This window comes from Antechinus flavipes, chromosome 3 (genome assembly GCF_016432865.1).
Source record: "Antechinus flavipes isolate AdamAnt ecotype Samford, QLD, Australia chromosome 3, AdamAnt_v2, whole genome shotgun sequence".
Taxonomy (NCBI): domain Eukaryota; kingdom Metazoa; phylum Chordata; class Mammalia; order Dasyuromorphia; family Dasyuridae; genus Antechinus; species Antechinus flavipes.
The window spans coordinates 558,337,101-558,362,337 of record NC_067400.1 but is presented as its reverse complement, the minus strand read 5'-3'; the positions used below and the strand labels follow the sequence as shown (position 1 = coordinate 558,362,337).

The 25,237-nt window shown below is 36.7% G+C and overlaps 1 long non-coding RNA gene across 1 annotated transcript in view; it reads right to left on the bottom strand.

Annotated features, from left to right (window-relative positions):
* Window positions 1–759: 759 nt before the first annotated feature.
* Window positions 760–25,237, bottom strand: part of LOC127555382 (uncharacterized) — a 39,551-nt gene continuing 15,073 nt past the window's right edge. The window contains exon 2 of the long non-coding RNA XR_007952205.1: window positions 760–1,391. This is a non-coding gene — a long non-coding RNA (uncharacterized LOC127555382). The remainder of the gene's footprint in view (window positions 1,392–25,237) is intronic.

Sequence of the window (25,237 nt, the reverse complement as noted above, 5' to 3'; positions counted from 1 at the left end):
ACTTAGGTCTAAATTACCAGGCCAGGTCAAGAACTCTCTTGTTACAAATGGCTTTAGGAAGGATAATAGTTTTGGAAGATGCTGTGATGGACATTGCACTTGGAAAGGAAATCTTAAAGTCATGAGGTAGTCTTTACATATATGTATCTGTATATGTGTGTATGTGCATGTCAAAAAACAAGGACAAGTTTTGGAATATGTATTCACCATTCAAGAGAACAAATAATATCGTTATATACATAGGAAAATAAGAAAGGAAGAGAGACAGAGAAATAGGGAGAAACAGAGAGAGAGACAGAGACAGAGAAAGACAGAGAGAGAGAGAGATCAATTTTATGCTCAGTTTATAAATATATACCTAGAATCATTGATTGCTGATTACCTGTCTGATTTTGACAAGGTACTTTGACTCTCTAATCCATAATTTTCTCATTGAGAAACTCAAGTAAAGCATCTTTTAGTTTTTATTCAAATCTTATGAAAACTTTCAACATATTGGAAAATGGATGAAGTAACTTGTCCAAGATTGCATCTTTTCTGTATGTCCATACCTTTAACAAAGTGCCTTGCACATAGTAGGTTTTATAAATATACACTTACACATATATTGATTTGTTGATTTTACATATATATATATGTATGTATACACAAGCATACACATCCATACACAGTTACATACACACATATGTATAATATAGGTTTTCCCAAAAGTCTTGGGGAAGTTTTAAGACTTTAGGGACAACCTGTATCTTTATCAAATTTTGGCTCAATTACTAGTTGTGAGGTCTTGGGTAAGTCACTTTGCCTTTATTTGCTTCAGCTTCCTCCACTGGTTTTTCTTCTCCCCCTAACTCTATCCCCTCCAAAAAAGAAAAAATCCTCAAAAATACTTCTGAGAGATGATCTATATATTTCCCAGAATTCACTGGACCATAACAGGTTCTTGTGACCACACTCCATTTCCCCACTATTCCCCATGAGCTTTTCTGCAGGTTATAACAGCCTTGCTGATGTGGTTTAATCATTTCAGTTGTCCCCAACCCTTCATTTAAAATACAGATGTGGTTCGCCATTTCCTTCTCCAGCTCATTTTATAGATGAGGAAATTGAGGCAAATCAGCTTAAATAACTTCCTTCGTGTCACACAATAAGTGTTTGAGGCCACATTTGAATTCATCTTCCTGAGTATAAAATCCAGGCCAGGTCCTGTATTCAGGGTGATACCCATCTGCCCTCTGGTCATCTTTGGCTAAATTCTGGTCAGGAGTCTTCAATCTCAGTACATGCTGAGAAAGGTAGTTAAAGCTTTGTCAGTGAATGGGCATGATTTCAAGCAGGTCTGTCCCCTTGTCTGAGAGCTGTCAGACAAGGAGAGTGTCATTGAAGACCATCTGTGAATAGATAAGAGAAAGCTAGTGTTCATATCAGAGAAATATACCCTAAGCACATGTATTCCCTATCTTTGAGTCCTTTCTATATTATTCTTATGAATGAGTCTTCTTTCCATCAAATCTATATGTATTTTTGTGAGAGTAAGTCTAAAGTTCATAGGAGGACATTGTTTTATGTTGTCATGTTTTATCTTTGTTTTTAAGCTTTTTATTTTCAAAATCTATGCAAGGATAATTTTGACCTTTGCAAAACCTTATGTTCCAATTTTCCACCACTTCTCCACCCCATCCCCTAGTGGCAAGTAATCCAATATATGTTAAACATGGTAGAAATATATGTAAATCCAATATAGACACACATATTTATCTTATTGCATTAGAAAAATCAAATCAAAAAGGAAAAATTAAGGAAATAAAATTCAAGCAAACAACAAAAGAAGGTTAAATTCTATGCTGCAATCCACACACAGTTCCCACAGTTCTCTCTCTGGTTGTAGATAGCTCTAATCAACACAAGATCATTGGAACTGGCCTGAATCATCTCATTGTTGAGAAGAGCCACGTCCATCAGAATTGATCATTGTATAATCTTGCTGTTGCTATGCACAATGATCTCTTCCTGGTTCTGCTCACTTCACTTAGAATCAGTTCATAGAAGTCTTTCTAGGCCTCTTTATAATCATCCTGCTGATCATTTCTTATATAACAATTATATTCCATAACATTCATTTTCATAACTTATTCAACCATTCTCCAATTGAAGGACAGCTACTTGGTTTCCAGTTTCTTGCCACTACCAAAAGGGCTGCCACAAGCATTTTAGCAAATGTGAGTCCCTTTCCCTCTTTTAAGATCTCTTTGGGATATAAGCCCAATAGAAAAATTGCTGGATCCAAGGGCATGCACAGTTTGATTATCCTTTGAGCAAATTGCTCTCCAGAATGGTTGCATCCATTCACAATATCATCAACAATATATTACTATCCCAGTTTTCCCATGTCCCCTCCAATTTTCATCATTGTTTTTTCCTGTCATTTTAGCCAATCTGACAGGTGTGTAGTGGTACCTCAGAGTTGTCTTAATTTGCATTTCTCTGCAAATAGTAATTTAGTACACCCTTTCATATGACTATAAATGGTTTCAATTTCATCTAAAAATTGACATGTCTAATTATCTTGTTTCATCTTCAGATATAGGATTGTTCAATTGTGCTGTCCCTATCACCATCAAGATTAAAGGAGATCCTTGCCATCTATTCATCAATATTCTTTGTCAAAGAAAGCTATTGAAAGTGTTTGACCTACTGTTGACTTTCTGAGGGATCAATATAATGCTGTTGCCTCTAAATTCTCTTGTAGTTCTCCTACCCTTTCTGTTCAGAAACCCAAGCCAAGTCTTTTCTTTTTTTAAGTTAAGTGATTTATTCTTGGGCATATAGTTACTAAACATCAGATTTAGAATTTGAGCCCAGGTTTGATTCTCGTGTCATACTTCTATTCATGCTATCATTCTTTTTTTAATTATAGCTATTTATTTATAAGATATATGCATGGGTAATTTTTCAGCATTGACAATTGCAAAACCTTTTGTTCCAACTTTTCCCCTCCTTTTCCTCACCCCTTCCCCCAGATGGCAGGTTGACCAATACATGTTAAATATGTTAAAGTATAGGTTAAGTATATTATACGTATATATGTCCAAACAGTTATTTTGCTGCACAAAAAGAATTGGACTTTGAAATAGTGTATAATTAGCCTATGAAAAATCAAAAATGCAAGTGGACAAAAAGAGAGGGTTTGGGAATTCTATGTAGTGAATCATAGTCATCTCCCAGAGTTCTTTCACTGGGTGTAGCTGGTTCAATTAATTACTGCTCTAGTGAAACTGATTTGGTTCATTTCATTGTTGAAGAGGGCCACGTCCATCAGAATTGATCATCATATAGTATTGTTGTTGAAATATATAATGATCGTCTGGTCCTGCTCATTTCACTCAGCATCAGTTCATGTAAGTCTCTCCAGGCCTTTCTGAAATTATCCTCCTGGTCATTTCTTACAGAACAATAATATTCCATAACATTTATATACCACAATTTACCCAGCTATTCTCCAATTGATGGGCAACCTTTCATTTTCCAGTTTCTAGCCACTACAAAGAAGGCTTACATTCTTGCACATACAGGTCCCTTTCCCTTCTTTAAAATCTCTTTGGGATATAAGCCCAGTGGAAACACTGCTGGATTAAAGGGTATGCACAGATTGATAACTTTTTGAGCATAGTTCCAGATTGCTCTCCAGAATGGCTGGATGCATTCACAATCCCACCAACAATGTATCAGTATCCCAGTTTCCCCACATCCTCTTTGACATTCAGCATTATCTTTTTCTGTCATTCTAGTCAATCTGACAGGGATGTAGTGTTATCTCAGAATTGTCTTAATTTGCAATTCTCTGAATAATAATATCTTGGGGCACCTTTTCATATGGCTAGAAATAGTTTCACTTTCTTTGTCTGAGAATTGTCTATTTATATCCTTTGACCATTTATCAATTGGAGAATGGCCAAGCCAAGTCTTAATGGTAATTCTGTTTACCACTATATACAAAATTTATGCCTTATTAATGCTTATGTTATTCCCAGGCAGCCAGTAGTATCCAGCACCACTTTGATCATGTTCTCAATTCTCTGAGAGGCTGCCTGATTTACTGTGATAGATCTTTGCTCAGACTTTCTTTTTAGTCATACCCATTCACCTAATCCTCAGTACCTTTTTGACTTCACCTGGCATTCCTTTAGGATCATAATACAATAAAACTTACATATTAACGTAATTAATTATAAACTACCTGGGGAGATAAAATATTCATTCATTCTTATTGTAATTCATCTCCAGAGATAGAACTGATGAATTTTTTTATTCATTCTAATTCTAATTCTATAGAAGCAATCAATAATTTCATTAATTATGAAAACAATGAGACAACATATCAAAATTTGTAAGATATAGTTAAAACAATAAATATATACATACCTAAGTATGTATAGTTACACATATGCATAGACACATATGTGTATATGTAAATCTAATTGTATATATGTATGTGATAATACATGAATACTTACATCAAATAAAGAAAAAGAACAAATCAATGAACACACTGCTAGTCTATGTTATATTATTACATGCTTGTGTAATACCTCCCATGCTGATAGATTTATGTATAATTATGTTTTAAAACAAAAGAAAGTGGGAGATGTAGAGGGCCACAAATAGTGAGGGAACTCTACATGAGGACTGAGACCCTTCAGCGCAGAGGAAATCTGCTAACATTATATAAATTATTTGGGGAAAAAAATAAGTAAACTAAATTCACACCATTGCACAAACATAGTTTTGATAATTAAAGTAGGAGGAGCAACAAAAAAAAAAAAGAAAGAAGACTATAGATCAAATTCTCTAATCAATATTGATGCAATTTTTTTTTTAATTTTTATTCATTTATTTATTTTGCTGAGGCAATTGGGGTTAAGTGACTTGTCCAGGGTCACACAACACAATTTTTAAAAAAGAAAAATACCTGAAGTCAGGACGACCTGAGTTTAAATCTGGTCTCAGACACTCCTACCAGTGTGACCCTGGGCAAGTCACTTAACCCCAATTGCTTCAACCACAAAAAAAAAAAAAAAAAAAAAGTAAAGAAAGAAAAATAGCAAGGAGATTACAATCGTATATCACAACGATCATAAAATATGACCTGGTGAAAGTTGCTACCAATGAAAGACTGGTCCAACATTAGAAAAACTCTAGGAATAATCGATCATATTAAAAAACTATTATATAACTACTTCAATAAATGGAGGGCAAGACTTGTGGCAAAACGCAACACCCATTCCTCTAAAAACCTAGAAAATATATGAGTAATTGGAGCTCTTTCTTAAAATAATAACTAATATCTATCTAAAATAAAGAGAGGCAATATTGGTAATGGAGATGAACAGGAAGCTTTCCCAATAAGATCAGGGTGAAGAAAGGATATGCATTATCAGCATTAGTAATTAATTTTGCATTAGGAATGAGAGCTGTAGAAATAAGACAAGAAAAAGCTTAAAGCAATAAGAATGGTAAATGAGAAAACAAATCTATTGTTCTTCGCAGAAAAGAAACTTGGAGAATCCTTAGAAAAACTTAGAAGAAACCTAGAGAATCAACTTTAAAAATTAATGTGAATCATTAACACTTTTAAGAAAGTTTTAGGGAATGAAATAAAAACACATGAATTACAAGATGTCTACATGTTACCAAGAAAACCAAGCATAAAGAAATAAAAAGATAAATTTGATTTAAATTAAATGCAAACAATATAAAACACTTGGGAGTCTATCTGTCAAGCCACATCAAGGAACTATATGCATGCAATTGTAAAACACTCTTACATAAGTAAAATATAAAGAATTCAAGAAATATCGCCAAGCTTAGGTACATGTAAATATGTAATTTGGACATAAAGGGTAAAATCATAAGCAAATTAGTGGAGCCTGAAAAAAATAACTACCTGTCAGATTTCATGAAAAAATAAGAGATAAAAAGGATCATGGGAAGCAAAGTGGATAATTTTAATCACATAAAAGTAGGAAGGTTGTGCATAAACAAAACAAATATAAACGTAATTGAAAGGGAAGCAGGAAACAAGCAAGTATCTGGTAATAGCCAAATTTATAAGAATTAGAGCCATTCCTCAGTGGATATATGATCAAAGGGAGGAAGAGACAGTTTTCAAAAGAATAAAAAAAAGCCATCAAAAGTTATATTAAAATACTCTAAATCAGAAGTGATTACAGAAATGAAAATTAAAACAACTCTGAGATATCACCTCACACCTATCAGATCCATCAACAAGACAGAAGAGGAAAATGACAATAACTAGAATTGATGGGAAAACAATGGAGTTGTAATTTGATCTAATCATGATGGAGAACAATTGGGAACTATGCCAAAATGGTTATAAAAATGTGTATACCCTTTGCTCTAACAATACTATTACTATTACTAGGTCTATATTCCAAAGAGATTAAAAGAAAAGGAAAAGAAATTATATGTAAAAAAAAAAATTGTAGCATCTCTTTTTGTAATGTCAAAGAATTGATAGTATGTTTATTAATTGGGGTGTAGCTGAACAAGTTGTAGTGAATGACTGCAAAGGATTGCTATTGTGTTATAAAAATGACAAACAGTAACATTGTAGTTGAGAAGTAGACAATCAAGGTTGGGTTTAAGAATTCATTATTTGTTTTAAAAAATAGAAAAACTGGAAAGCAGTATGACAGAACTTGGGCACAGATCAATATCTTACACCATTTCCCAAGATAAAGTAAGATATGGATACATGATCTAGATATAAAAAGAGAGATTACAAGAAAATTTGAAGAACATGGAAATTATCACTTACAAGACTTATGAATAGCAGAACAATGAATAAACAAGAGCTAGAGAACAGCGGTATAAAATGGACAATTTCAATTAGTTTAATTAAAAAGATTTTATACAAATAAAATAAATGTTTCCAAAATCATTTTCCTGGATGAAGGGAAGAACAGCAAAGTCCTGAAGAGCCATCATTATAAAGACTTCAAAATGTAGGTCCAGGTGAGGGAAGAGAAGAAAATGGAAGAGAGAATGCACTGATATTCTATCTTGGGGGCAGCTAGGTATTCCAGGGACCCTCTGAAGCATATGCCTGCCTAAAACTCTTGAAGCCTCTGACCCAAGATCCCTGAGTCATCTGATCTGCCCAAACCTTTTCATCTCCCTTATTACCTAATTAATCAGACTCTAGAAAAATTCTTCTCTCTCTTTTTTGTGTGTTTTTCTGTTTTTTGGTATCTGCTCATCTTCCTTTTTTTTTTTCTTTCTTTTCCACACGTCTTTCTGTCTCTGCTGTTTTCTTTCTCTGTGTGTGTGTGGGGGTGTGTGTGTGCATGCGCACGCATGAAATGGTTCTGTCTCTCTTGTCTTCTCAGTATCTCCCCACCCTGCTCCCAACTCTTTTTTTTCTCTTACTGTTTACATATCTTTCATGCTAGACTCACAACTTATGTATTTCTCCTATTGGTTCTATGCTCTTATTTTCTCACTTTTTCCCTCAAGCATGGACTCTTTCATTGTTGTCTCTGTCTGCCTAGTACATAACACAGTATCTGGCACATAACATATAATCAATAAATGTTATAATGACTGATTAACTGTGCCACCTTTTGCCTCTTTCTGTTCCTTAATCTCTCTTACTCTGAATCCTTAAGCCACTATTAATGCTGCAGGCATCCCTTCTCTTCTCTAACACTTAGTTTTCCCATTTTTACAATGAACAGAGTAGCCTAGCTTGTCTCTAACATCACTCCTGTGAGTCTCTTTCATACCTCCCGTACTACATTTAGTCTCCATTTCTCCCTTACTTTCTCTCATTTTCCCCTCCCTCTGAATGCCCTCAGTCCTACATTCCCCACCAACCTTGCTCTCCAGACTTTGTGATACCTGTTCTCCCTCTCTGTTGCACAGACTTGTCTAAGTCCCTCTGTCTTTGGAGATGCTGGCTGCAATTAACCTTCCATGTGCCTGCTGTCTAAAACACTAGGGAGAGCCTCTAAAGCAGGACACTCAGGAGAACAGAAAGTGCAATATTTTCAAAAAAACAGAAGTGATTATTAATAGAAATTTACAAGAAAAGGAAAAACAAGGAGAAAATAAGGCTTGCCCTACCACTACTCAAATTATAAGGCAAAGTGGTAATTAGTCAAACTTGGACATAATTTTTTAAAGATCAAAAAGGAATAATCCAGATTTAGAAACAACAATTATATTTTTATTTTTCTTAGATCTATGAGTCAATTACTGTAGAGAGCTCAATCCATTCAAAAAGAACTACCTCTCTCATCTGCAATTTTTCCTCATGCAGACTTACCCTGGGAAACTGAAAAGTTAAGGACTTACAATAATACAATCAATTTGTAGCTGAGATCAGACACGAAATTTGAACTTCTGGAGTGTTTAGCTGGCTCTTTCTATGACACTTCCATAATTCTGATGAATGATAAATCAATCATAATTGAATGATTATCTCCAAGTGAAAAGCACCCAGATCTATATTTCCAGCTTTAGTCATTCTCCTGACCTCCAATCAAACATCATGTACTGCCTACTGCTCATTTAGCATTTATTGGATGCCCCATACACATTTCAAATTCAACAATTTAAAAACTGCCTTCATTATCTTAAGCCCCAAACCCACCTCTCCTCTGACTTTCCTTTTTTTTTTTTTTTTTTTTGGTTGAGTACATCACGATACTAGCTGTTACCCAAGTTCCTAACCTCAATATAGAGAGATAAGAGTTTTATTTAAAGGTACCCAAAAAACAAGAAGTAAATGTATTCTTAAAAAGCAAAATTGGCCAGATGGGGAAAAAAATAAAATTTCACTAAAAAAAAAATTCCTTAAAATTAGAAATGATCATGTAAACACAAAAAACACAAAACAACAAATAAAAGACATTTTTTTTTGAAAAAGACAATATGTGAACTATTTTATCAGATAAATAAACAAAATAGAAAAGCAATTGCAGTGAGATAATTTAAGCCTTATTGGATTAACCAAAAGCCATTATCAAAGGAATACGGACAAGGTTCAGTAAATTAAGAAAGAAAAACTGCCACAACACCCTAAGAATTGAAGGGTATAATAGAAATTGAAAGGCTACACAGATGACCATCTTTAAACAGATTTCAAAACAAAAACTCCCAATCATACCATAACCAACTTGCAGAACCAAGGCCATATTAAAAATAATCCAGGCATCCAGAAAATAAGTATTCAAATATTATGTAAACACAGAGTTATTCAAACAAGATTTAGCAATAACCACAATAAAAGAAGAAAAAGTTGTAAATATGATATTCCTGAAGGCAAAGGAGCTGGGATTCTAATCAAGCATATTCCCAACAAATGTAAATATTCCTTCAAAAAAAATCAATATTTATGAAATAGAGGCATTTTAAGCATTAAAGTGAAAAAACTGTACAGAAAATCTGATTTTCAAACACAAGACTGAAAAGAAGAATGAAAAGGTAAATAAAAGTCAGAAATCATAAGAAACTTAATAAAGTTAAAATGTTTACATTTAGGGGCAGTGTAGAGGGCTGGAACTCTGAAAAGGTTGAATCAAGGACAGCAGGATGCTTATAGTTAAGCACCTACTCAGTGTGAGATAATGGTTCTCTAAACATATACTTAATGTCATAGTCATGATTACACATGCTCAATGTGTTGTAGTGATGTAATTGTACTAAGCTGTTTAAAGGAGTCTCAGACACAGAAGACTCTCTTAGCCACAGACACAGAGAAGACTTCAGGCTTGAGACTCCATCTTTGACCAGACTTGTGATGGCCTTCCTGCTTTCAACACTTCTTCACCATAAGACCTAGGCCCATCAGAGATCCTCCAGAAAGGTAGCACAGACATTATAGGGCAACTAGGTGACACAGTGGATAGAGTGCCAGCCCTGAAGTGAGGAGGACCTGAGTTCAAATCTGGCTTCAGATACATAATACTTCCTAGCTGTGTGACTCTGGGCAGATCATTTAACCCCAACTGCCTCAGGAAAAAAAAAAAGTTTACATTCCCAAATGAGAAATAATACATGAGAACTTTATCATTATGTAATCAGTTACAAGGACTCTCCATAGAAAGAGGGCATAATTGTTTTGTGATAATCTTAATAAAAGAATGGAGGGTGAGAAATAAAGGATGCATTGGGAGAAAATGAAAGGAAGAAGAATGAAGAAATTTTTCTCATATAAAACAGATAATCAAGGAAGAGTATTTACAGTTGAGAGGGAAAAGGGTGAAAGTGGGCAATGTTTGAACTTTACTCTCATGTGAATTTGTTCAAAGAGAAAACAATATGTAGAGATACAGATATACACGCAGATACATAGTTATGTAAGTCAATGTGTATGATAGTTGTGTACACATACATACATATGTATACTCAATGAGACAGGAAATTTCTCTGACTAAACAGGAAAGTAAAAGGGAATGAGTCTAAGAGGACAGAGTGAAGAAGGGCAATAAAGAACAGGGGAAGGGAAGGGAAGCAATGGTCAGAAGTAGAATAAATGTAAATAGCTGTGCTTCTGTATATGTGAGAGAGACAGAGAGAGAGAGAGAGAGACAGAGAGAGAGAGAGAGAGAGAGAGAGAGAGAGAGAGAGAGAGAGAGAGAGAAGAGCGAGGGAGGAGGAGAGAAAGAAGAGAGGGTCTGAATTCTTAAAGAAAAAGCTTAACTAGTTAATAAGCTTTTCCTTTAAGAATAGGAAGTAAAACTATACTAATGGGGGACTTCAATTTATCCCCTATCAGAATCAAATAAATGTAATCATAAAATGAATAAAGAAGTTAAGGAGAGGTGTAATGGGCTGAGGCTTGAGTTGATGCACTGAGGTCCCAAGCACATGAGGCTAAATAGTAATTGGACCATACTCTATTAATATATAAGCTTGGAGAAAGAATGGCCTCCGCCCACTCTTTGTGCAAGTCCTGATGTGTTGTATAGGAAATGACGATTTTGGTGGGTGGAGGCAGGGGAGTGGAAAAGGAAGGGGAAGGAGAGACTTTTGGGATTGCCATTGCCACGGTTGGCTCGGCTTGCGTCTCTCTCTGTTAGCTGGCTTCCTGTCGCAACTGCCTATATTTGCTATCGCAATCTTTCTTGCCTATATTTGCTATCGCAATCTTTATTCACCTCTTCACTTCAATAAATATTGAAGATTTTTCCCTTAACCTGAATTCCTGACTCCGGCTGATTTTAAATCCGCGGTCAATACAGAGAGGAAATTTGGATAAGGTAGAGATGATAGACTTCTGAAAAAAAATTATATGGGGACAGAAATGAGTGGGTATGCATGAAAACTTCACAAAAATTTAGCATGTATTACAGCATAAAAGCTTAGAAATGAATACAGAAAAGCAGAAATATTAGTGTATTTTTAGACCATAATAAAATTTTTAAAATATTCAATAAAGAACTTTGAATGCATAGATTAAACATTCATTCATTCATTCTAATTCATCTCCAGAGAGAGAAGCTATGAATTCTTCATTTCTTTAAATTCTATGGGAAAAAATCAATAGTTTTATTAAATATGAAAATCAAAAGACAACATAGCAAAATTGATGAATTGCTACATGCATCCACATGTATCCAAAAGAATACTTAGGAAAAAATAGATACATGTGTACATACATATAGATGTATAAATATATATGCATGTACACAAACATACATGTGATTGTATCAATGAAAAGAGAAATAACAGATCAATGAACTGGGCATTCAATAACTAAAAGAAAACCAGAGGAGGCAGAGCCATGATGGCAAATGGAAGATAGGAACTCACTCAACCTCTTACCCAAACCTCTCCAAATTCCTTTAAATAATGACTCTAAACAAACTGTATAGCATCAGAATACACAATAAGATGGAGAAGAACATTTTCCAGTCAAAGACAACTTAGAAGGTCAGGGGAGTCCTATGTTCAGTCCTGGCCCTGGCCCCAAAAGCAGGAACTGGACTAGCAATTTCTCAATCATCAGCAGCATTGCTGGTTTCTAGACCTCTCAGACCAGAGACACCAAAGACAACTTGCAAGATCTGCAGGTTTGTCAGTGAGGTGAGAAGGCCTTGAGAAACCAGCAAACCAAGAATATGCAGTGGTGGCTATGGTAGCTTCTGGAGGCCTCAGAACACTAGAGGTCGCCTTATTAACACTAAATAAGGACTCTGTTGTTTTAGAACACTAGATCTTACAAGTGTAGTGGGCGGAGAACGCTTCTAACATTTCCGGAGCGGAAATGAGTGCTTATGGCCAGGTTCCTAAAAGGAGTTCTAGAAACAGCTGCACAAAACACTTGAAGCTTGGGAAAGTGCACCCTCCACACTAGAAACAGAGCCTTACTTTAAATAAGACTTAAAAGCCGAGTTAAAAAAAAAAAAGGTAGAAAGACAGTGATATAAAACTCTACCATTAAAAACCAAAATAAAATTCAAATGAAAGGAATGATGAACAAAAGTCAATGTGAAAAATGCATTAAAGTAATAAATGAAACTAGCAGATGTTTTTATGGGGAAAATACAGGAACACTTACCTAATTTTAATTATTGAGAAAGAGAAGAACAAACTTAACAGTATCAAAAATTTTTTAAGTGAATACAACAATAAGGGAAGTGAAATTAAAACAATAATCAGTAGCTATTTTCCCAGTAAGATGCCAATAAAACTAACGAGCTAACTTAAATAGCTGAGAGTTTATAAAATTACAAATTACCCACATTAACAGAAGAAAAATAATATTTAAATAATTCTGTAATGGGCTGAGGCTTGAGTTGATGCACTGAGGTCCCAAGCACATGAGGCTAACTAGTAATTGGACCATACTCTATTAATAGATAAGCTTGGAGAAAGAATGGCCCCCACCCACTCTTTGTGCAAGTCCTGATGTATTGTATAGGAAATGACGATTTTGGTGGGTGGAGGCAGGGGAGTGGAAGGGGAAGGGGAAGGAGAGACTTTTGGGATTGCTATTGCCACGGCTTTTCTGTTTGTGGTTCAGTGGATAGAGCACTAGCCTTGAAGGGGAGGAGATGGCTCAGTGAATAGAGCACTAGCCTTGAAGTCAAGAGGAAGGGGAGGAGATGGCTCAGTGGGTAGAGCACCAGCCCTGAAGTCAGGAGGACCTGAGTTCAAATCCAGCCTCAGACACTTAACAATTCCTGGTTGTGTGACCATGGACAAGTCACTTAACCCCAACTGCCTCAGCAAAAAGAAGAAGAGAAAACAAACAGAAAAGCCGTGGCAATAGCAATCCCAAAAGTCTCTCCTCCCCTTCCTTTTCCACTCCCCTGCCTCCACCCACCAAAATCGTCATTTCCTATACAATACATCAGGACTTGCACAAAGAGTGGGTGGGGGCCATTCTTTCTCCAAGCTTATCTATTAATAGAGTATGGTCCAATTATTATTTAGCCTCATGTGCTTGGGACCTCAGTGCATCAACTCAAGCCTCAGCCCATTACATAATTCTATCTTTAAAAAAGGAATACAACAAGCTAAAAAGGAGTTTCCTAGGAGAAAAAAACGAACAAACAAAAGTGTGAATTCTAACAAAAATTTGAAGAACAATGAATTTCAATAACATAACAAATCAATAACTAGAGCTATTATCAAATTCTATGAAGCAACGTGTTTTTTATACATAAAGTAGGAGGAGCAACAAAAAAGAAAGAAGACTATAGATCAATTTCTCTAATTAATATTGACATTTTCTGTTACTGCTAATCCTTCCTCTTTGTCTCTTCCTGGCTCATGTCTGTTTTTTTTTCTGTCTCTGTTCCTGTCTCTCTGTCTGTCTGTGTTTCTCTCTCTCTCTCTCTCTCTCTCTCTCTCTCTCTCTCTCTCTCTCTCTCTCTCTCTCTCTCTCTTTGTTTCTTTCTGTTTCTGTGTCTCTGTCTCAATTTCTCTGTCTCTCTTCCTCTTTTTTCCTCTCTGTCTGTTTTTCCTTCTGTGCCTCTGTCTGTTAATGTGTCTCTATCTCTCTTTTCTCTCTCTCACTCTTTTTCTATTATTCTCCCCTCCCTCGGGATGCCCACATCCCTGCACTCCCCACCAACCTTGCTCTACAGGATTTGTGGTATCTGCTCTCTCTGTTGCATAGGCTTATCTAAGCCCCTCTGACTTTGGAGATGCTGGCTGCAACTAGTCTTCCACAGGACTGAAGCTTTATCTGATTGCAGTTTGAAACTGGAGAGAGCCACTAAGGCAGAAGAGAAAGTAAATGCATTTTCAAAAAAACAGAAATGATTTCTCTTAATAATCATTATAATCACAGGAAAAGGAAAAACAAGGAGAAAAATGAAACTTGCCCTACCACCACTCAGAGTATAGCCACAGTGGTCATTAGATAGATTTTGAAACATTAATTTTTTTAATTAAAAAAAAAAAGATAATCCAGGTTTAGAACCAAGGAAATACAGCTGTAATAATAATGATGTTCTTATTTTTTCCAGACCTATGAATCAATTACTGTAGAGAACTCTAACAATTAAGAACTACCTCTCATCTGCAACTTTTCTTCATAAAAAGTTGCCCTGGGATATTGACAGTTAAGGAACTACCTAAAATAATACAGTCAATTTGTTGCTAAGAACAGACTTGAACTCTGACCTTCTGGACTCTTCAGCTAGCTCCTTTTATGATACATCAATAGTTCCCATATGTGTTGGAATCCTTACAAACTGCTAACTAATTAGAGTTGATCTAATCTTACAAGATGTTTTGGGCAGAACCTAAAACAAGGTACTAAGTAGAACTAATTAGTACAATGCTTGTGTTTGCACCTTTATCATTGGATTTCACAAGTATGGCAGCTTCACAAAGTAAACTTTGTACCTTTGTGAGTTCACACCTCCCTTGAAGCTCTTAGGGCCAGAGAGCACTATAGGAGAAAACCCATAATCCTCTCTCTCATATCCCACAATTCCTCCCTCTTGGATAAAAGAAACAGACAGAGGCTCTCAATCAGATTTCAGTGGAGTTATGCCAGAAGCCCTCTCTCCAAGGCAAGGCAAGAGAGAATACATTTTTCCACTTGGCTGGCTGGTTGCAGAGGAGAGTTCAGCTGGACTGGAGAGGAGCGACTCTGGTGGCAGACGAAGAGTTTTCAGAGGATAAAGCTACGAGTGAGAGTTCAGTGGACAACCAGATTCATCTTCATCTCACACCACTGTGGTAGGTGGCTGGGCTTCTGCAGGCCCCCCCACTGAGACCAAGCTGGTCTGAAAGACTCACCAGAAAGCTAGCCGAGCCCCAAGTGAAGGAGACAAGAGATTCATTCCATCTCTGTGCTGGTTGGAGGCTGAAGAAAGCAGAGGCAGAGGCTAACGGACAGAACCTTTGGATTTGGAGATATTCGGAGGGCTCTAAGCTAAACCGGCTGTGCCCTGAGAAGAACAAGAATTCCAACATTTGAACTCATTACACATATGTTTAAAGATTGTCTCCAATGAAAACAACCAGATCTATGTTTCCAGGTTCAGTCTCTCTCCTGACCCCCAACACCACATCACAAACTTCCTACTCTTCATTTACAATTAATCTGATATCCCATGCACTTTTCAGACTCAACATTTTAGAAACTGTCCTCATCATCCTAACCCCCAACCCGCCAGCCTTCTGTCTTTACATTTCTGTTGGGGCTGCCACAATGCTCCCGGCAAGTTCATAACCTGAATGTCATTCTCAACTCCTCACAGTTGTACATTACATGTGCCCTTTGCCAGATCTAATGACTTCTTACTGCCCAGAATCTCTCATATGAGCCCCCTTCTCCCCCACTGCATGTCTACTGCCCTAGTTCATCACTCATTGTTTAGATGATTAGAGGGACATCCTTGTTAGTCTCAAAGACTCATCTCTCCTCCCTCCCATAAGTTATCTGTACAACTATCAAATGATTATTGTGGGGTCCAAAGCTGACCACGTCTTTTTGTTCGATTGTATTACATCCTTCTAACCTAAGTTTAGGATTCAAAGATAATCTCACTTGTCTATTCATTTAAAGCTGCTAGATTCAAATATTAGCTCTTTGATTGAGTAACTGCTAAACAGGACCTGAACAGCTATTGAAGACACAAAAATGGCTAGAATAAGACATAAGGTTCACAACCTCCTTGTCATTCTTAGCTCCTCACTGACCCTTGTCTCATGTACCCACACAGTTGCCAGATCTAATGTCATTTTCCTTTTTATCCTGACTTGGGAAGTTGATATTGAAAACTGTTTGGTCTCAATATACAAAATATAGATTATGCCTTTGTATAATGGGCCGAGGCTTGAGTTGATGCACTGAGGTCCCAAGCACGTGAGGCTAAATAGTAATTGGACCATACTCTATTAATATATATGCTTGGAGAAAGAATGTCCCCCGCCCACTCTTTGTGCAAGTCCTGATGTGTTGTATAGGAAATGACGATTTTGGTGGGTGGAGGCAGGGTAGTGGAAAGGGAAGCAGAAAGAGAGACTGCTGGCTGATTTCTTGACACAGCTGCTCAAATTGCTATTGCGACCCCCCCCTTCACCTGCAATCCCCCTTCATCTCTGCTGGCTGGCTTCCTGTCGCAGCTGCCCATATTGCTATCGCAATCCCCCTTTACCTCAAAAAGAATAAAGATTGAAGATTTTTCCCTTAACGTGAATTCCTGACTCTGGCTGACTTTAAATATGCGGTCATCACATTTGGTACCCAAACGTGGGAACCAAGGACCCTACTTTCACTGAAGAAGTCTCCAGTGACCAGGAACTTAGGTGAGTATAATAGACAAACAGGGAACTTATTTTCTTAAAGACTAAACTAGTAACCTTTTCTGGCTGAAATGGGACAGATACTAGCTAAAGATTCTCCATCCCCCACCCCAACCCTCCCACTCCCACCCAGGAGTGGCTCTATAGAAAGCCTGCTTAAGCTGATAGAAGGACAAGGGCTACTTATAACTTGGGAACAGACAGCTAGACTTCTTGGTACATTAAAACACATTTCCCCTTGGTTCTTAGAGGAAGAGTAAATCTCTCCAGATAATTGGACATTAATTGGGCAACAGCTCTCCACATATTACAATGAAAACGGTCCTCATTCAATTTCCATCAAGGCATTCTATTTATATAATACAGTTGGCCTTAAGAAATAGGATAAGTTACAGAAGAAAGGGAAAAACCTCTAGGAATAGACAAAACAGCCCCACTATGTGTCAAATGTATGTTGCTGTGGCTCTTGCTCCAGTAAGAAAAGCATTTCCAAAAGTTATGCTATTACATTATACGGATAATACATTGGGATGTGCACCTGAGGAACAAATGTTAGAAGCATGTCTACAAAAGACCATAGAAACACTAAGGAATTACAAATTGTACATAGCTCCAGAAAAAATTCAAAGGCATGCTCCTTTTCAATATTTAGGATACAAAGTATACCCTAAGGTGCTTATGGTACAAAAACTTTCCTTAAGAACAGAGAAGCTAAAAACTTTAAATGATTTTCAGAAATTGATAGGAGATAGCCAATGGATACGACCAATGTAAGGCTTGACTACCTATCAGGTACAACCATTGTATGAAATTTTAAGGGGAGACAATGCTTTAAACTCACCATGCCAGCTTACAAAAGAAGCTCAAGAGGCTTTGAGAAAAGTTGAACTGGCTTTATCCAATGTGGTTGAAAGAGTCACTCAAAAACCCTTGGAAAGATCAGTTTTTGCCACACAAGAGGCACTCACAGCAGTCTTTCATCAAGGAGACAGTGTGATACAGTAGGTGAACCTTCCGGCACAACCAGAACAAAGCCTTACTCCTTACCCAGTCTATGTGACTAGAATTTTATTAAAGGCCATTAAGCGAGCAGTACAATTATCTGGGACAAGACCTGACAAGATATACACCTTTTACACCAATACACAAATTAATGTGTGCTGTGAGACCATCCCAAAGTGGCAAATTTTATTAGCCATGGCTCCAAATTTTACACAAGGGTCTCCATTAAAGATAACCAGACTATTACATAATTGGCAATGGATTCTTGAAGAAAAAATTTCTAAAGTTCCTCTTAAAGGTCCAACTGTCTTTACAGATACATCCACACATAATATTTGTGCTGTATACTCTCATGATTTAACTATAAAGAGAGTAGTCAGAATTCCTTTTCAGTCCACTCAGCAGAACGAATTATATGTGATCATGTTAGCTCTCACTTATTACCCAGGAAACATAAATATAATACCTGATTCAGCCTATTCAGTAGGTGTGGTACAAAGAATTGCCACAGCCCAAATAACATTTGCAGTTTCTAATATATATCAGCTCTTTAAGAAACTTCAAGAGCAACTGAGAAGCATCCAGGTAAGATTTATATTTTGCATGTCCACTCTCATAATGGACTTCCAGGTCCTATTTTGGATGGTAATTCAAAGGCAAATAACCTTCTAACTATGTTGATCAATACTCCTTTATTCCAAGAAGCCCAGGTATCTCATTCTAAATATTATCAGGCTGCTCGAGCTTTACGTTTACAATTTGGTATAACAAGAGAGGAAGCTAGGATCATAGTAAAAACATGCACAGCTTGCCTTCCTTTCCACACTCCTATACTGCCTCCAGGAAAGAATCCTTGTGGTTTGAGACCCAATGAAATCTGGCAGATGGATGTGACCCATTATAAATCTTTTGGTCATCTATCTTTTATCCACGTTGTGGTAGACACCTTTTCAGGATTCACTTTTGCCATATCAGCAGCAAAAGAGACAGCCCGAGTGGTCACTGAATTCCTCACGCAAGCATTTGTCATAATGAGTGTGCCACAAGCAATAAAAACAGACAATAGTCCTGCATACACCTCCAAACATTTTGCACACTTTTGTGCACAGTATAAGATTTTACACACCACTGGCATACCCTTTAATCCCCAAGGACAGGCAATAGTAGAGAGGAGAAACAGAGATATTAAGACGCTGTTCCAAAAACAAAAGAAAGGGGGAGCCACAGGTAACCCTAGAGAACCTTTAAATCTAACCCTTTATACTATTAACTTCTTGATTTTTGACAAAGATGCACTGGCTCCAGCAGACAAGTTTTATAAGGGCAGTGTCCAGTGGGAGCAGCTCCACTATCTTTAGATAATCTCCAGGTGATGTGGAGAGACCCAGAAAGTGGTGAATGGAAGGGACCAGATAGGTTAACTGCTTGGGGGAGAGGATTTGCTTGTATTTCTACAGATGAAGAAGGAATCAGATGGGTGCTAATGAGCCATATTTGCCTTGTCCATCACAGAGAGATGGAACACACCCTTGAAACGAAGGAGAAGGCCCAAGAAATATCGGGTGGTTCTGTTGCTGATTGTGCTTACCATTGAAAGAGTGTGGCAGTTATGGTGTTTGACTCGTGGACATCGAAAATTGTTGGATTTCAAAACCCTCAGGAATCATTGGATTCTTTGAGGCATAAGACTTGAAAGCCCTCAGGAATCATTGGATTTTCTGAGAAATTTTCTGAGTCTGTAACAAGACTGTTACAGCACTTCAAAATCTGCTGGAATCATTGGATTCCCTAACACATAAAAAGACTTTTGCAGGACTTCAAAAACTTGGGGGGGATTATTGGATTCCCTGACATGTGAAGCAATGGACAATAGATTGGTTTTGGACTATCTCTTGGCTGCTGAAGAAAGCGTATGTGTGACTGCTGTTTACATACCCTCCTTCTAGGACTTCTGGCAATCTTTTACAACACCATGTTGATTTATATTGTTTGTTATATCACTACTTGCTTGTACAATTCATGTTTGGTACACCACATCAAGCCTCCACTGACTGAGAGAAGAGTCATCACTAATAGCCTCTGCGTTATTGCTATGTGCTTGCGTAATACCTCCCATGCTAATGGATTTGTGCATAATAAGACTCTTCAGCCCAGAAACCCATTAGCAACCCCCACTTCCCTTTGGTGCTTTTCATCTCCTTTCCTGAGATGTCAGGGAGGGCATGATTATCTCCTTTTTAGTGCTTTCACCTCCTTTCCTGAGAAGTCAGGGAGGGTGTGATCACCTCCCCTTGGGGGCTCTGACCTCCCTGAAGAGTCAGGGATGGCATGATCACTTGTGTTCTAAAACAAAAGAAAGCAGGAGATGTAATGGGCTGAGGTTCGAGTTGATGCACTGAGGTCCCAAGCACATGAGGCTAACTAGTAATTGGACCATACTCTATTAATATATATGCTTGGAGAAAGAATGTCCCCCGCCCACTCTTTGTGCAAGTCCTGATGTGTTGTATAGGAAATGATGATTTTGGTGGGTGGAGGCAGGGGAGTGCAAAGGGAAGCTGAAAGAGAGACTGCTGGCTGGCTTCTTGTCACAGCTGCTCGCATTGCTATCGCAACTCCCCCTTCACTTCTGATCCCCCTTCACCTTCAATTCCCCTTCAACTTCGATCCTTCTTCACCTCCACTAAGAATAAAGATCTATGATTTTCCCCTAACCTGAATTCCTGACTCCGGCTGATTTTAAAATACGTGGTCATCACAGACAATAAGAGTTGAGAAGGAGATTAAAGGAATTAGAATAGGTAAAATGAGGAAACCAAATTATCACTCTTTACAGATGAGATGATGGTATACTTAGAGAACCCCAGAGATTCTACTAATTAGTAGATATTAGAAATATCCACAACTTAGCAAAGTTGCAGAATACAAAATGAACCCACATAAGTTATCAGCATCTTATATATCACTAACAAAATCCAACAGTTAGAATTACAAAGAGAAATTCCATTTAAAGTAACTACTGATAGTATAAAATATTTAGGAATCTATTTGCCAAGGGAACTATATGAGCAAAACTACAAAACACTTTCCACACAAATTAAGTCTGATCTAAGCAACTGGAAAAATTAAATGCTCTTGGATTGGGTGAGCAAATATAATAAAGATGAAAATACTACCTAAACTAATCTATTTATTTAGTGCTATACAAATCAGACTCCCAAAAAACTATTTTAATGACCTAGAAAAAATAACAACAAAATTCGTCTGGAAGAACAAAAGGTCAAGACTTTCAAGGGAACTAATGAAAAAAAAAAAAAATCAAATGAAGATGGCCTAGCTGTACCAGATCTAAAACTGTATTATAAAGCAGCAGTTAACAAAATCACTTGGTATGGGCTAAAAAATAGACTAGTTGATTAGTGGAATAGGTTAGGTTTATAAAACAAAATTGTCAATATTTATAGCAATCTAGTGTTTGACAAACCCAAAGATTCCAACTTTTGGGATAAGAATTCACCACTTGACAAAAACTGCTGGGAAAACTGGAAATTAGTATGACAGAAACTAGACATTGACCCACACTTAACACCGTACAGCAAGATAAGATCAAAATGGGTCCATGATTTAGGCATAAAGAACAAGATTATAAATAAATTAGAAGAACATAGGATAGTTTACCTCTCTGACTTGTGGAAGAGGAAGGAATTTGTGACCAAAGAAGAACTAGAGATCATTATTGATCACAAAATAGAAAATTTTGATTATATCAAGTTAAAAAGCTTTTGCACAACAAAACTAATGCAGACAAGATTAGAAGGGAAGCAATAAATTGAGAAAACATTTTTGCAGTTAAAGGTTCTGATAAAGGCTTCATATCCAAAATATATGAAAAATTGACTCTATTTTATAAGAAATCAAGCCATTTTCCAACTGATAAATGGTCAAAGAATATGAACAATTTTCAGATGATGAAATTGAAACTATTTCTACTGACATGAAAGAGTGTTCCAAATCACTATTGAGCAGAGAAATTCAAATTAAGACAACTTTAAGATACCACTACACATCTGTCAGATTGGCTAAGATGACAGGAAAAGATAATGATGAATGGTGAAGGGGATGTGAGAAAACTGAGACACTGATGCATTGTTGGTGGAGTTGTCAACGGATCCAACCATTCTGGAGAACAATTTGGAACTATGCTCAAAAAGTTATCAAACTGTGCATACCCTTTGATCCAGCAGTGTTACTACTGGGCTTATATCCCAAAGAGATATTAAAAAAGGGAAAAGGACCTATATGTATAAAAATGTTTCTGGCAGCCCTTTTTTTGTAGTGACTAGAAATTGGAAATTGAATGGATGCCCATCAATTGGAGAATGGTTATATAAGTTGTGGTATATGAATGTTATGGAATATTATTGTTCTATAAGAAATGACCAGCAGGATGAATACAGAGAGGCTTGGAGAGACTTACATGAACTGATGCTAAGTGAAATGAGCAGAACCAAGAAATCATTATACACTTCAACAACAATACTATATGAGGATCAATTCTAATGGAAGTGGGTTTCTTCAGCAATGAGAAGATCCAATTCAGTTCCAATTGATCAGTGATGAACAGAACCAGCTCTACCCAGAGAAAGAACACTGGGAAATGAATGTGGACTGCTTGTATTTTTGTTTTTCTTCCCAAGTTATTTTTACCTTTCTAAATAAGATTTTTCTTGTGCAACAAGAGAATTGTATAAATATGTATATATATATAGTATTTAAGATATACTTTAACATGTTTAATATGTATGAGACTGCCTCTAATCTATGGGAGGGGTTGTAGGGAAGGAAGGGAAAGGTGGAACAGAAGTGATTACAAAGGACAATGTTGAAAAACTACCCATGCATATGTTCTATCAACAAAAAGCTATAATTTTTTTAAAAAATGTGTGTAGGCTCAGTGGAAAGAAGAGCCACTCATAAGAATAATACAGAAGAGACTCAAAGGTAGGGAACACTTGTGGTTAGGATGTACTTCTCTGACATGAACACCAGCAGTCTCTGACTTATTCATAGTGACACACCCCACTTGTCTGACAGTTCTCAAAGTCCTGGAGCTACTTGGAATCCTGTCTGCACAGTGACAGAATCTGAACTACCTTTCTCAGAATGCACAGAGATCAGAGGACTCCTGATCAGAGTTTGTCTAAAGGCCTCCAGGGCAGGTAAGTCTAACAATGGATTGGCCTGGAGTCAGGAAGAAGAGTTCAAATATTGTGACACTATGTGAAAATGGGCAAGTCACTTAACCTTGTTTACATCAGTTTCCTCATTTGTAAAACAAGTCTTAGAGACTTCCATTGAGAAGGAAATGACAAAACACTTCTATATTAAAGGAAGAGTTGGAATAGACTGAAAGGATTAAACATGGCAACAAGGTAATTATAATCTACAGAAAAACCTGTGGAGGATTTGGGGAAATTGGAGTCTGGTCATAGGAAGTTATTATGGCCCAATAAATTCTGGGAAATATATGGACCATCCCACATACTTTTTTTGGCCTATTTTTGGGTGAGTGTCATGGGGATGAAGGATGGAGGGAATAGCCCCTCAAGTAAGCTGAAGCAAATAAATATGAAGGGACTTGCCCAAGATCTAACAGTTAGTGATTGAGGCAAATTTTGGTATACACACTAGCTGTTCCCGCAAAAATCTTAAAACTGAACCAAGATTTTTGGGAAATTCTATATCAGTATATGTACATATACATATACATATACATATATGTGTATGTATATTATTTATATGTATACATAAAACCTACTATGTGCAAGGCATATTACTAAATGCTATATGTGGATACACAAAAAAGATGCAATTTTGGGGTAAGTTATTTCATCCATTTATGAGTATGTAGAAAGTTTTCATAACATCTGAATGGGAAGTGAAAGAACCTCTACTTCAAACACTTAAGGAAATTAAGGAATAGAGAGTCAAGTGCTTTGCCTGTTGTCACAAAGGTAGTTGGAAAAGAATGAGTTTAGATACACATTTGCAAATGAAACAAAATTAATCTGTCTCTGTCTCTCTATCTCTGCCTCTATGTGTGTCTGTCCGTCTGTCTGTCTATTTCTCTCTCCCTCCTAATCTCTGTATGTCTGTCTGTATGTCTGTGTCTCTCTCTTCTTTTCTCTCTCTTTTTTCATGTATATATATGGGGGAGGGGGGGGTGTATGTGTGTATAAAAAACAATGGATAAATTTGAGGATATGTATTCATCATTCAAGAGAACAATATTGTTACATATATAGAAAATAAGAAAGAAGACTACCTCATGACCTTTCAGGTTTCCTACCAAGGTGCAACGTCCGTCACAGTGTTTTCTAAAACTACTATCCTCCCTAAAGTCATCTGAAGCAAGATAGTTCTTGACCTGGCCTTCTTTGGCAACAGAATCAACTTGGAGAAACATAATCTCATCGCTGTGGGAAAAGAGTTAGAGGCATTAGATTCAATCTCCAAAATTTAAAAATTATGAATGACACTGAAATGTCAGATTGGCCCACATAACTAAAAAAAATGAAAGTGATAAGTGCTGAACAGTTTATGAGAAAATTGGGATACTGGTGCATTATTGGTAGAGTTGGTATCACTCTGAAGAGCAACTTGGAATGATGCCCAATGGGTAACCAAACTGTGAATACCTTTTGACTCAGCAAAAGATATATGATAGAAGTAATAGATAGCATGTATGTGCAAAAATATTTATAGCAGCCTTTTTCATGGTGCAAAATATTGGAAACTGAGAGGATATCCATTAACTGGGGAGTGGCTGAATAAGCTGTGATATATCATGGTAATGGAATAATATTGTGCAATGAGAAATAATAAGCAGCAAATTCCAGGAGAAACTAGAAAGACATGTACCTACTGATGCAAAGTGAAATGAGCAGATATAAGAAAAACCTGGTTCACAGTAACAACAATGCAGTGTAATTTTCAACCATGAGTAGCTGAGCTCTTCTCAGCAACATAATAATCCAAAACTATTATAATGGATTCATGTTGGAAATGCTATCCAAATCCAGAAAAAGAACTAGGGCTCTGAATGCAGATTGAATTTTCCTTTCCTTTTTTGGTGGTGGTTTTTTCTCTTGGATCTGTTTCTTCTTTTGCAACTGTGCCTAATGTAGAAATATATTTTATATGATTGTATATATGAAAATGATATCAAATTGAAAATCATTATAGAAAGACAAGAGGGAAGAAAAGGAGGAAGAAAAAATTAGAATTCAAACTTTTATAAAAATGGAGGATAAAAATTACCTTTATGTATAATCAGGGGAAAATGAAATACCATTTTAAGATTACACTGAAGTATATGTCAAGGAATATGATTGAAATAAAGTGAATGAGAAAATGAAAAAAAAATTCAACAAAAGTT